Source organism: Macrobrachium nipponense, chromosome 29 (genome assembly GCF_015104395.2).
Source record: "Macrobrachium nipponense isolate FS-2020 chromosome 29, ASM1510439v2, whole genome shotgun sequence".
Lineage (NCBI taxonomy): Eukaryota > Metazoa > Arthropoda > Malacostraca > Decapoda > Palaemonidae > Macrobrachium > Macrobrachium nipponense.
In genome coordinates, this window is record NC_061092.1 from 66807110 (window position 1) to 66822804 (window position 15695).

Here is a 15695-nt window from a genome sequence, read left to right on the forward strand (position 1 = left end):
ATATATATATATATATATATATATATATATATATATATATAGTATATATATATATAAACTGTCGTGCATTGACTTGTCCAACTAAGCATTTTTATCTCACATCACCCATAGAATACTCATTCATCAGCTTTCTCAGGTCGTTGCTTCTCACTGTTCTCCACATTCCATAGGCAATATATTATTAATAAAAAACCCTAGGCCTTTCACGGCTCGGCCACTCCATGCTAGCTCCCGCCTAGCAAAATAGCTCATATAATACAAAACACATTGGCTGGCTCAAAATAAAATATAAGTAATAACTGCACGTCTCTGGCATTATAAAATAAAGTATATTACGCTTTAATCTCCAAATAACACTAGAATATTTCTCTTTTCGGATTCTTGAATATCCCTCTTTGTCTGCAAGTAGCTGCACAGACAGTAGACTGTAGGAAGACGGAACGCCTCCCTCATTGTAGAGAACTTCTCACGGCTTCTGCAGATCCCCAAAAGACACGCTGTAGAATTCTCGCGATCACCATCATGGAACTATTGTAATCACCAAAAACGGCAGCAACCTCTCTGCACGGCTGGTGGACGTCTTGCTGGCGTTAGGAAATGACTTTTTTGGCGTGTTAGTATGTCAGTCAAGTCATTGGTCAATCCAAGAAAATTAACCCAGACATACTACTTCTATCAAACAATGATCTCAAAAAAGGTCAAAAGTAAATACTAACTGAACGTCTCCCAATTAACTCCCCTTAATATTTGACTACTAAATCATTAGTCATTATCACAACTCGCAAGAAGAAAAAAAAAAACATAAGTTCTCAGCTCAAGTCTCCAAACTCACACATCAGCAAATACACACAACTAGGAAAATCACAGCAAATACCCACGGACTTCTGCACTCACATTTCAAACTCGAATGTTCTCATAAGAAAAAAAAGAAAAACTCGTAATGAGCCCAAGGAAAAAAAAACAAAGTATCTCGTAACACACCCAGACCCAAAAATGTTCTCTCAAGCTTTGATATCTAAACAACCTACAAAATCAGTAAAAATCTCCAATGTTTAACAGCAAAAAAACCCCTTTACTGCTCATACAATCATCACAATGAGACTTAATGTCAAACTCCCATTTACGTAAATAACAACTCCTGACAAACTACATCTCCCGATAAAAAAGAAATGCTATTAAAAACTCAATCCCCCAATTATATCTCTCAAGGAAAAGGAAGAAAAATAATAAAAAAAAAGAATAATCACAAGTAGGTTTCCCTAATCACAAAATACATAATACATGTATAATATTCATAACTCCCCGCGTTTTTCCCAAGAAATGCTCCCTGTAAAGTTACGGAATTTCTCGACATCGCAACTTTATCTACTGGAGATGTCCAGAAAGCAAACTCTCACCCATGCGCTTTCATGAAATGCTATTGTCAACATTTCCAGATATTGCCAAAATTCTGATCAGTCGTCATCAGAGGAAAAGTCAGCACACAGCGGACTCAACGCAGCGCTTGTCAGCAGAAAAATTCACCTGCGGACGCGAGCTCAAACAGCAGCACAAAAATTGTCTAGTCAGACACACAAGTTTGGAAAACTCATGATTCTATAGAAAAAGGTCTAACAGACACATTTCACAGAATTAACTCCAGGATATGACTAATGTGTTCAAACATTTGTCTCGAAGACTTATTCTCTCAACATGACACAGCCCAATTATATGCCTCCAAAAATAATACACTTGTAAACATAAAAATGCACACATCTCCATAGGACTCGTAATGCAGTAATGACACTTGCCTCTAAATAGTCACAAAACCAAAGAGAAAGAACCACAGAAATCTTCTCTTGGCTCAAAAAAACTCCATAACCACAAAAAAAGGGTCACCCGCCCAAGATTAATTCCAACTCCATATATTTCACCATATTAATAATAACACCACTCCGGTTATAAAAATATTTCCTCCATTTGGTTAATAACCACTCCCCTTATATTTCCTCTCTTATTTCTCCAATAGCCACATGTTAATAAAGAAAATCACCACTCCAGGAATAGAGAATAATCACCTCTATTTCGGCAAATACAAAATATTTACCTCTATTTCCCCAATAACTCCATGTGGAACAAAACAAGGCTCCAAAAAATATTAAATCTCAAAAAAGGAATATCAAAAAATGAAATCCTGTCTCCAAAAAATTGTGCACTCAAGCATCTAGCTCACATACTCACAAATATTGCCCCATAATCTCCAAAAAAATGTGTCTCCATTTGCAACAAAGATGGCTGCAAAATAATTGAACTAAACATAGCTCATATCACATTGGCAAATATAAAAAATGGCCAAAAATATATCCCCAATATATTATATCTCAAATTATAACTCCAAAATAATATATCTCAATTATAACTACAAATGATATATCTCAATTCTCCAGAGAATAACTCAATGTTATAGTCAAAAACTATAAAACTCTCTCCATTTAGCATAATTGCTAAAAAAGGGCAAAAACTCGGCAAATAAAACTGTCTAGAAAATTCTAGAAAAAATCACCAATGTGCCACAACTCATTATAACAGAACTCCAAATTCAAAGGGTCTTAGCCAAGACTTCTCCATATGCACTACGGCATAGGCCACTATAAAAATTAGCCAAGTTTCCTATCTCTCACAAAGTTGTCACAAATACAACAAAGGTATTGTGCAAGAAAACTCACAATTTCTGGAACACAAATATCCAGAAAAAAAAAATGTAGTGCCATTACGTATGCATTCAAAACATGCAAGAATTCTCCCATAAATTTCTCTGCAGCATCAAATAGCTGAAACATAAACACGTTCCCGAACAATGACTCTAAGTCACGAACTGAGATATTAAAAAAGTATTCACACCAACTGGAGAGAAAAAACAAGCTCAAATTCACCCATGATAAAAAAAAAAACTTGTGTCAGCGATGGCTAACTTCCAAAAAAGGAAAAAAGAAAAATCTACGGCATTATTAACTATCTCCCGTGACTCACTAGATGTCAAGCAATTATCTGCTGAACTCATAAAAAAAAAGAAAAAAAAAAAAAATAATGTGTTGTTAGTTCCTCCCAAAATTCAAAAAAAGATTTCACCTCCCTTGATATAGCATTACAGCACCCACGTATTAGTATAAAAAAAATCAGTATCAGAAGTATCACTATCACAAAATCACCAAAAAAATTGCTATCATTAAAATCACCAGTATCAGTATAAAAAAAAAAATATCACCAATGTTAACGCTTGTCCATTCTCCAAAAATTCAGCACAAAACTCAGCTAAAGTTCAGCAAGATTCAACACAATTCACCAAGATTCAGCCAGATTCATCAAGATTCAGCAAAACATATCCCTCATGAATGACTGAAATATTCTCCAAAGTTACAAAAACTCAACAAATAATTAACACAAGACCTATCCCCGTTAATCATTGTAATAATTCTCCATGAATAATTATCTGTGATAATCATAAAATAAGCTCCCATGAAATATCTCAAATCTCTCGTAAAACAAGTCTCCCGTAATGATAATTATACTTAAGCAACCCTCCCGTGACACATCTCAAGTATAATAATTATTAATGATAATAATAACTCTCCATAGTGATAATTCTCTTGCAAAGATCTCAAGTAAGAGTGAATTCAAATAGCATACAACAGTATTGCTGAACCTCATGACACACAATTTCTCCAGATGCAACACCATACATCACCACTCGGCACCATTTTCAAAGTAATCTCTCCAACACAATAAAAAAAAAATAACATCACCACTCGGCACCATTTTCAAAGTAATCTCTCCAACACAATAAAAAAAAAATAATAATCTGTGTCTCCCTATTATATTTGTGTCTTCCAAGGCACAAGTAAAACATACACCCATATAATGCATTTCAATTCTCTCTTTATTTCCTTTTCTCTTCGTCCAAGAGAAAAAAAATATCTCTTTTCTAAGAAAAAAGACTCTACGGGCGTTTCACTTCATCAACTAATCAAACAGCTGATGTCTTACCATTGAAAATTCATTGTCAAGGGCAAACCCATCCCCCAACACCCCCAAAAAGAAAGAAAAAAAAAAGGAGTTCACCCCAATGAGAAAAAAAAAAAAGTTTCTCCCCCCCCCCCACCCCCCCCAATGAAAAAAAAAAATTCCCCCCCCCCCCCCTCCCCCCCCCCCCCCCACAATGAGCGTTGACACTCCCCCGTCAAGCGATAGAACACTCCCGAGGCATGCACTAGTACCCATCTCCCCTTAAACAGTGTCTGAGGACCCCTTCCCAAGGTATACACTAGTACCCATCTCCCTGCAATCCCCTCTTAGGGAGGCCAGTAGTACCCTCCATGCAACTATCACCCAAGGGATGCCAGTACCCTCGCAATGCCCCTCTCGAGGCATGCAGTACCCACAATGCAACGCGCCTCTCTGCGCGGTAAGCAGAAATCTGCTGAGCCCGTGATATTGTGTCCGCTCTGTCTCTAAGCCAAATATGCTTATCTAAGCACAGTTCACATGTATAAATACATCTCTATACGTCCTCATATTAAACACAGACGAAAACGTCTATTATAACAGGCGCCAATAAAGAAAACACGTCACTTCTGCTACTATGGGCAAAGACAAGAAAAATTTTTGACCTCTTGAACCAACCCCATTACACTGAAATATTTAAAACAAAAACCCTCACCTTTGATAAACAATATTTTAACACTCACCACTCCATAATGGGAACAAAAAGAACTCGGAATTCGCGTAGAATACATAAATCTCGTCGGCACAATGCAAACGCGATCGGCGAGATGGCCCCTGGCAACTCTCACTCACAAACCAGACTGAGTTGCTCTCACGACTCACGCCCTGAAGAATCTCGGTACGGGCAAATTTGACCCTAATAGAAATTTCTTTCCTCATCCCACATCCCACGGACGGATATTTATCTACCCCTTTTCACTTAGCAACTGAGATCCAACAATTTAACAATTTTCCACAATCCCGCAAAGGCTTTGTCGTTCGAAAACTATCACTAAGCCATAACCCATAACCCCTTTATTTTCTAACTGGTCACCCACATCTCTACATTAGCGTTCCTAGGCATAAAAAAAAACTCTTTAATACCACTTTTTTCACCGCTAGCCACCAAATTCTGTAATGGGGAGATTCCCGCATTACATTAGGTAAGCGTGTAGCATGAACGTCAGGCAAACCAACACACAGTATTACACACAGCCTCCCTCTCTCTCTCTCTCTCTCTCTCTCTCTCTCTCTCTCTCTCTCTCTCTCTAGCACCGACACCTCTCTCTCTAAGCAATCTCTCTCTCTCCACTCTCCACCTCTTTCTCTCCATTCTAACAGGTAATGAAAATGAGAGAGTCGCATCATAACATTAACATTTATTAACAACGAATAAATAATTAATCAATCAAGTAATCAAGTCTTACAGACTAACTCAAAAAACCCGAACAGTAAAATGTCTGATAGTAATGGTAGTCACCATTAGTCACCAAAAAGTCCACACCCCTCTGGGAACTATCTGTCCCTCCATTGCCAGTTCTGCCAGAACTGTCTGTTTCAAAGACACAGAACACATCCCGGTAAGTACACATAAGTTTAGCAACAAAATCTGAAGATCAGATATTCTTAAAAATGTCAAACAGACAACAAGCCGCTCTTTGGCTAAAGTAATCTTAACACTCACCCAAGCAGTCGGAACACTATGTAACAAAGACTCCCGGTGAGCGCCACGGCATCTTGCCTTTCTCTCGAAGACGCCTCTATCAAAAATCCCCCATAGACTAGGGTATGAACTTATTAAAGGGAAGAGGCGCACACGCACATACGAACACACAGTTCGTTAGCGCCTCACAATTCTAGCTGCATCCAGTTTCACAAAGGCACTTTGAGAAGAGTTCATAAACTGTCGTGCATTGACTTGTCCAACTAAGCCTTTTTATCTCACGTCACCCATAGAATACTCATTCATCAGCTTTCTCAGGTCGTTGCTTCTCACTGTTCTCCACTTTCCATAGGCAATATATTATTAATCAAAAACCCTAGGCCTTTCATAATATATATATATATATATATATATATATATATATATACTATATATATATATATATATATATATATATATATATATATATATATATATAATATATATATATATATAATATATAGATATATATATATATATATATATATATATATATATAATATATCATATATATATATACTATATATATATATATATATATATATATATATATATATTATATATATATATATATATTGTGACGAAGCAGACCAATATCTGGTTATTACACTTAGCGGTCAAAAAATAATTTGCTCACAACAGCCAGACACCTGAATCTTCATCACAGATAAAATAGGACTAAATTTCTAAAGACAGCAGTGATCCCTTAAAAAGTTCATTAATCATGCAAGAATTCAAACTAAGTTAATTAAAACAAGTATGAGATAATCAGCCAAAGTTGATTAAAGGGCATCACACCAACAACAACTTCAAAAGTCTAAGTATTTCAAATATCTTCCCTGTTCTAACTCATTTCAAGAAACCGTCAAACTCTACATAAATCAAATCATATCTCTAGTGGTCAATAAATCAATCAGTTACAAGAATTTTGAATACGAAAATTTATCTTCAAATTCAAAATTTATTAGTGAAATTCACAATCTTAGGGAACTTTTCTCTCACTTGAAAACCACACAAAGTTTATTTACTTCTAGAATTAATTATTAAACAAAATAAATCAAATTAATTTTTCAAGAAAATTTATAAATCGAGACATTGATTCAATCAATTATAGTTTAAACTGGCAAAAAATAATTAAAATTTTTAAATAAAATGGAAGTAAATAAAAATCACAAAGGTTACATTAAATCAAGTATACAAGTATGCAATTTTGAATCAGTAAGGAAGACCTTAGTTTATCAAACACATTACGAATGCAAATCCTTACAACACAATGTATAATAGCATTAAATTGGCCACCAAAATGTGAAAAAAATACTAAATTTAAAAAGCACTAAGAAAACAGTAAACGCATAGTATATATATATATATATATATATATATATATATATATATATATATATATATATATATATATATATATATATATATATATATATATATATACATACATATGTATATATATATATATATATATATATATTATATATAATATATATATATATTATATATATATATATATATATATATATATATATACTATGCGTTTACTGTTTTCTTAGTGCTTTTTAAATTTAGTATTTTTTCACATTTTGGTGGCCAATTTAAACAATGTTTAAAAAAAAGCATTCGACATTCATCCCGTTCTCACACTATATCAGCGTTGTTTAAATCTTGTCTCCAGTCCCTTCCCAGATTGTTAGATCAAAAAACACTTGCAATTCATACAAGGAACCCCGTAAATGCAGCCCTGAGAAACTTTGGGAGAATTCCTTTAGTTTGTTTTTCAATGTATTTGAAAATTTAAAAACAACATTAATATTAATATTCTTGCAAAGACTTGGAACCCTCCGTAGACATCGTTATATGGTAAAATAAGTACATTATCATTGTTAAAAGCCACTCTGGTAGTTACAGAATAAAAAATGTTTTGTGCTTTTTGCAAAGCACATTTAACAAAATATTTATGGTATCTTAATTTTTCTGATATGTTATAAATATTTTCATTTTTTCCCATTCCAGCTTTTCGTGTGTTCTGTATTTAATTCATTTGAAGTGTTTTATATATATATATATATATATATATATATATATATATATATATATATATATATATATATATATATATATATATATATATATATATATATATATATATATATATATATATATATATTATATCTATATATATATATATATATATATTCATAATCTTATTGTCATCCATAGTAACAATTTAGGCCTGTAAACATTTAGCAGATTTTTTATTTCTTTCCTCTATAAGTAAACTTCGTGATCCACTGATCATCCTCGTGAGAAATTTCATCTGATTGTTTAACCGAAAGGACCAAAAGAAAAGCAAGTTCGGCTTTTGACCTTCTTGGCTGAAATATATATCTTGTTATTTTCGTTCTGCTGAAGTCTTTTTAATACTTACGATTGCCACAGGAGAGTCAGCACAACAGCTAAAACAGCTGAAAAGAGGCGAGTCTATGCCTGTAGAGGATTGCTCCGCAAAATTGTGAGATGTCTTGCGCCGTATGGTGAAATTTGTGATATTTAAGAACTTTATAAAGTGATTTAACTAGGTTTCCAGTCACCTGCATCAGTATTACCGATCATTTGTTGATGTTTTATTCATTATACACCAATATATAGTCACAGTCACAGGATAGAAAGGAAGTGACTCCTAAGCTTTTCTATCTCTGACACGAGATATTTATCAGAACTACATCATCAAATATTGTGTTTCTCTTCCACTTTTTCTCACTGAAACTTGAAGAAACCTTGATTGCCAAATGTACGGAGTCACAGTTAGGTCGAAGGTCCACTTCTGCATACCCAGAGGGTATACAGAAAATAACTGTGATATCAAATAATTTCTATTTACCCTGGGCAAGGAACAAAAGGGCAAAATGGTCTCGAAGATATAAAAAGAAATTCACAGCGTATTTAAACTTCCCTTTTTATGCTAATTATAGTTAAACATACCCAAATATAAAAAAAATCATGGAATTTGAGGAGATAAAAAATTAATTTTCCTGGAAATGTTATATGAAAAGTATTTGTTAACAAAAGAAGAGGATAATCATATAGACGAATTATGTTATGAAACTACAGGTAATTAATAAAAAAAATTATTATAACTGGATATGATTAGGACTACCGCTTAAGACAATATCCTCTATTTATGATTTTATTTTGCTTTTTTGAAAATTAGAGGCGATAAAACTGTAGACTGAGGACTAATACGTCGAATTTTGTCCCTTGCTAATATTTATGTGCACCAGTGACGTCAAAACTATTTGTTTAACAAAAATTGTGAACTAAGAGTATCAGAAATGAGAAAAAGTTCAGAAGCCATATACATCTTCAGAGGGGAATTAATTACTGTAAATCCAGCTGAGAAATCAAGGCACCACTTCATTTGTGTTGGGCAAAATATTCAACGGCAGAAAAATGTAAGTTTGAAAGAATTGACATCATGACTGGCACACGGCTTTTCTTTAAATTTGTTTTTAGTAATGAGAATCTAGAGATGATTAATTCAGGGAAACTTTAGACCAAAGAAAGCTACGCAATTATTCCACGAGTGACGATACTCACGAAGAAAGCAGGAAAAGAAAAGACCGAAGCCATTTATTAGCTAACATCAATATAATATTGTGAAATGACTAAATAATATAAACCAAAATTTTCCCAGATACTGAAAATGGGACTACAGTTACTATAAATGAAGATTCTACTGGACTAAAACATTCTGCCGGATTAATGACACTTGCAAAGAGGAACTTTTGGATCTAATGCATAAACACATAAATGTGGGGGTGACAGTTATCCTTATTTCCTCTAAGGCCACCTCCCCATTCTTCACACGAGAAAGGAAGTACTTGTATAATTGCAGTACGTTTTCATGATCAACATATGGGTTAAAAAAGGGAATATTTTTGACCATGATATCTGAGGACATTAAACAACCCCAACCTATCAGCAGAGAGAGACAAGAACGTTTCATCTCTTTAGGAGGTTATTCGTATTCAATGTGTCCCGTCAGGAGTACAGCAACATAACTATATCGTCTTATCGTTGGTTTATCAAACAAGTGTATATTAAATCATCGTCAGCATTAATTCTAAGCGAGAAGAGAAAACATAATATGATATTTAGAAGTTGAACATGAGAGAGAGAGAGAGGAGGAGAGAGAGAGAGAGGAGAGAGAGAGAGAGAGAGAGAGAGAGAGAGAGAGAGAGAGAGAGCTGTTGTGGTGGAAGGTTAACAATAAACTGAAAAAGACGAAAGGACCGAAAAGAGAGAACAGAAGCACGAGAGGTCTTTGAATAAAGCGAGGAATGAAGGACACTGCTTTAGAATGAAGGATTTGAACATTTTCCTGAGGCAGAGAAGCCAAACTATTTATACAAAAACCAAACCTTGAAAATGTATAAAACCTCAGTAAATGACTTAAAATTACTTTTTATCTGTCTGTCTGTATGTCTGTCTGTTTCCGAATACCAAAAGCCATCAGGCAACTCAGGGATATCCAGAGTCGAGCCTTTCAAAAGAAGGGCGGCATTTTTCGTTTCTGGAGGAGATATTTCTAAAAGAAAGACGCAGAAAATTTTTTTCGTGTTTTTGCATATGTTTACATGATATGAATTTTTATGGAACGAGGGAAATGGAGAGGCAGCCAGGAATCTTCATCACGCACACGCATTTTCGAACGTATTCATCTACAAAAATGCACATACAGATATAATGAATAAAAACAAACACACACACCACCCACCCACACACACACACACATGGGGTCTTCCTCTTAGGACTTATGATCCGAAAACGACTCTCTGGAAACAAATTGTTACGGAGTCAGAAATCGACTCCATAACAAATGGAAGACCTGAGGCTCTTTACTTCGGACAATCCAGGATGACTAAGGAATATTTGCTTTGTGTTTTGAAAGATTGTATCATTTTATGTAATATTTAGGACAATTTCAGTTATTCTGGAACCATTTATGTTTGTTATGCTTAATATACCATCTTTCTTTCAGGCCACATATTATAATAAATGTAAAAGCGTTTTAAATGAATTTTAAAAACTAGATATATCCGTATCGATAATCAAGCCTCGATGACGTCATCATGTTGCCAAAGTGACTTGCACTGTCTCCGGAAATCGTGAGAAATCTCTTCCTCATTCATCGTATTTTCTTTAAGACATTGGGTTGAAGGGTCACTCAGATACTCATTTAATAATCAATTGTTGGTGTTTTAAAGGAAAATTAGAGTTACTGGAAACATAAAATAATATATCTTTCTAATACAAGTAATGAAATTATAATTGGTGAAATATTCCTCATTAATTATCATAATTATCTCCTATCCGAGTTCTAAAAACATATTACCCAAATAAGAACTGGCGTAATCGCCGTGTTTCTTAAGGATATTTTTCACCAAATGTGCAAAGCTGTGAAGTCGAAGTTCGTGAAAAATAATGCAAACGAAAAAGTTCACACTCAAATCGTGAATAAAAACTGTTTTTATTTTGCCAAACCTCGAATCCTGTTTTAATTTCATATTGAAATATTTCAAAGCGCAGTCGTGCATTCCCGCACGTTTTTTTTTTTTTTTTTTTTTTTAGAGAGAGAGAGAGAGAAGGTCCTAGTTTATTCCTAATCTTTTTCTTCTCTTTTTTACGTTAAATTCTTTAAGAGAGTCTCTACATTTAGTTTTGGTTGTTTCCTCATATCTATATTAATAATGATTCATAATTTATATATTATTATTGATGGCAATTTTCTCATTTGTGTATGAAAGAATTTTTTATGTATTAAATAAAGCAACTGTTATTTTATGTTCGTAGTCTAGCAATTCTTGCAGAAGAAAAATTCATGAAGTGTTTTATTTTATTATTTTAGCGGCATTTTATCCTTTAAATTTTATTCATTCTTTGAAGATAAACTTTGTCCTCTGATTTTTAACCTTTGCATATTTATTGGATCGTTACTTGAAAAGCCCTGACGAAATTCTTTTTTATTTTTGAGCTGACGGTTCCCCCTCCCTAAAATAAGATTAGCTCATTTTATGTAAAATAAAATGAAAAGTTTTTATTTTTAAACCACTGGTCTCAAGGAATAAATATCAATGATGTTACGTTTTCAAAAATTTCTAAAATAAACTTAAATAAAAAGTCGTTGTGTTGGGATTCATTTTAAAACAAATTTGATAACACAATTAGTGTTATGTCCTAGGAAGTGAGGGTTATTTGTCTCTCCTTGTCACGTCTTTATCAACAGCAAAAAATAAACTACATTTATGAAAACATTAAACCAACCGATGTCCAGGATTTAAGCCTAAAAGCTTAATGAATTACCTGAATCAATTTCAAGCATTACAAATAACATAGAAAAATTTGGAAAAAACCTAATCTTAAAATATATAAATTGTTAAAAGTATAAAATCATGATTCAATAAGCATAAAATAAGGCTTTAAATATGAGCCATTCATTCTGATAATAAGCCAATATTTCGTCTTTGTCTCCTTGAGTATACCTTTCTGTAGTGACATCTTTTTTATGGTTGAAAAATAGATGAGTTCTCCTGTGGTAAAATGGTTTTAAGAATCATGAAATTATTCTATAACTAAATTAACTCTGCACTGTATCTCTATTACATAATTACTTTGATGCCATTAGGAAAAAAATTCTGAAAATATGAAAAGAATATCATGATAGAATTGTCATCAGAGATAGCCAGTTCAGATTGTCATACATATGAATGCCAGGAAATCCCAAGAGTGCAGATGAACATGATTTAAAGGCACCTGATGACCAGTGGAGGTAATGAAAAGGCATCAAGGCACTTGCAAAACTTTGAAAACCTCATGGAAGCTTTTAATAAAATTGAAATGCTCTTGAAATCCTTTGAAAATCTTTCAAAACTCACTTGAAACCTTTTGAAAATTTCATGAAACTGGCGAAATCACCTAATAATCTCTTGAATATCTATTGATCATATTTTGAAAATATCATGAGATTTTTTGAAATCTTATAAATCATTTGAAAACCTCTCGAATATATCATGAAGACACTTGAAAACCTTTGAAAACCTTATGGAAGCCTTGAATAAAATATAAAATCTCATGAAATCTTTTAAAAATCTTTCAAAACTCTCTTGAAACATTTTGAAAATCTCATGAAACTAGTGAAATCACCTAAAAATCTCTTGAATATATATTAATAATATTTTGAAAATAACATAAGACTTTTTGAAAATGTAAAAATCATTTTAAAACCTGTTAAACATATCTTGAAAATGGCACAAAGTCACTTGAAAATCATTTGAAAATCTCATGCGAGCTTTTGACAAATATGAAAAATCGCATAAAACCTATTGAAAGTCTTTGAAATTTCTCTAGAAACCTATTGAAAATGTCAAGAAAGCTAGTGAAATCCCTTGAAAACCTCTACATATATATAAATATATATATATATATATATATATATATATATATATATATATTACATATATATATATATATATATATGTGTGTGTGTGTGTGTGTGTGTGTGTGTGTGTGTGTGTGTGTGTGTTTCAATCATGAAATGACCATTGAAATACTTTAGTTAAACTTAAGGTCCATATTTTAGTAATCTGACTACCATCTTTATTAAGCAGTGAATGACAGAGGAAGTTACATTTGCGAAATATATAGTGGGAGATAGACCCTTATGTGACGCCTGGGGTCGTCTCTGAGCCGCCGAAGGTTCTGTTTTCTTAATCTTCTTCATCGTTGCCTTAAGGAAGACATTGTCTATAGGGTCAGAGTCCCAGGCTCCATTGGAAAGGTTGATCCTATTATTTTGTTGTTTTATCAGTGGAGATTCTACCATTTGACATTTTTATCGACAGCTGCTTTTGTATAGAATTCGGGATGAGTTCCAATCCATGGTATAGTTCGTGTTATTTATATGATGGAAAATTGCCGAACTATTTTGTCCTTATCTGACTGGGCATTAATGTTTAATTAATCTCTCAGAGAGACTTATCACAGGCCCCACAGGGGATCTTATGAACTCCTACATTTTTACAAACTGGTTCCTGCTGGACGTTAATTAATTATTTCCCCACTGTATTCGGATAAATGAAGATAAAAGGGTTTTTTGATCTCTCGTGAATTGTCCACGTGAGGAATTGTGATTTTGTTTGTGTATTTTTCCTTTTCTTAGTGTTTTGCAAGAAAAAAGAAAAACTCTTTGCTTTTTGCATAGTTTTTTCTATTTTGTGTTTGGGGTATTTTAACAAGATAAGTTGACAATTGTTTCAAGATCTTTGTTAAAAAACTGTAGCGAGCAAATTCTCAGGGCTCTGAAAAATAGGTTACTTGCTGTGGCTAGTTTAACAGAAATGTCATGATAGCTGTAAAAATGTATATATGAAAGTGAGAATGTCGCTTTTCTGATGACAGTGAATTTGTAGTTGTTAGTTCTGATGATTTTGACATCTAAAAAGGGTATTTGGTTATTGCTTTCCCATTCTACTTTAAAATCTATGCTCGGGACTAAGGAATTAATTTTTGTAGAATAATATCAAAATAGCCTCACTCACTTTTCCAATATGTTAAGATGTCGTCTACATAACGAAACTAAATCATATCTGCAGGTTTGATGGGGTCTATAATTACTGTTTCGAAAAACTCCACATATAAGTTTGCTACCAAGGGGCTGAGCAGACTCCTAATACTGCGACCGAATTTTGGACGGTAAAAGTTATCAACAAAGGAAAAGACGTTATTAGTGGCGCAGAGCTCTACAAGTTAGGAACGTTAGTACATCTTTTATGGGTACGTTTGTGAAAAGGAAATCTACGTCTAGGCTGAGAAGTTTTACGATATGTACTGGGATATTGGCCAATCAAAATTTGATACAAAAGTCTACTGTATGTTTTATGTGATTAGGGGAAAGGGTTCCTAAAAAGGGGATAGTGACTCGGCTAACCATTTTTAACTTCTATAGTTAAAAGCTCCCGCATACGAGATTATGGGACGGAAGGGGATTGCTTGGTTTAAATTCTTCCCAAATTTCTATATTTTTCTTACTTTTAGCGATGTTTCTGAGTTTTTTGAAGAAGTCTATTGGGACATTTTGGTTCTGGTTTCTTGTTAATATCTGATAGGTAGTTGTATCATTTAAAAGTTCACTAATCTTTTCTTGGTAGAAGTTCTTGTCCATTAACACAATTTTACCATCTTTATCTGATCTAGTGATTATTACGTTTAGTTTGGGGAGTGAGTTCATAGCTACCATGAATCTTTTAGGCAGGGGGTGTGTGTTGCTGTGTCTGGATAGGATGTTTTGAAGAATTCCCTTAAGACATATTTCGTCTTTCTTGTGGTTGTTGTTAGCAATGAAATTATCAAATGTTTAAGGGCAAATGATAAACCTAAGTTTAAGACTATAGATTGGTTGTTAGTTAAAGAGCACTTGGATAGATTATTAACTTTGTTTTGTTGAACTAAACGATTCCAAACACTATTTTCAGTTAATGAATATAGTTTACGAACAAGCATATTATAATGAATAACACTATTACGAGCAGCTGTGTCGATACAAATGGAGGATAGGAACTTATATGTGGGGTCTGAAGTGAAGAGACGGCGGTAATGTACGCGTGACTGATGGTTTCTAGGTATGTGTGTGTGTGTGTGTGTGTGTGTGTGTAGATGTCGTCCTTCGTATTCTGCTTCAATTGAAGAATTTATTTATTTACATACATACACAGACAAGTATATACTAATATATATATTATATATATATAATATATATATATATATATATATATATATATATATATATATATATATATATAGATTATGTATGATATATATGTATATACATATATATATATATATATATATATATATATATATATATATTATATATATATTATATATGTGTGTGTGTGTGTGTATATAT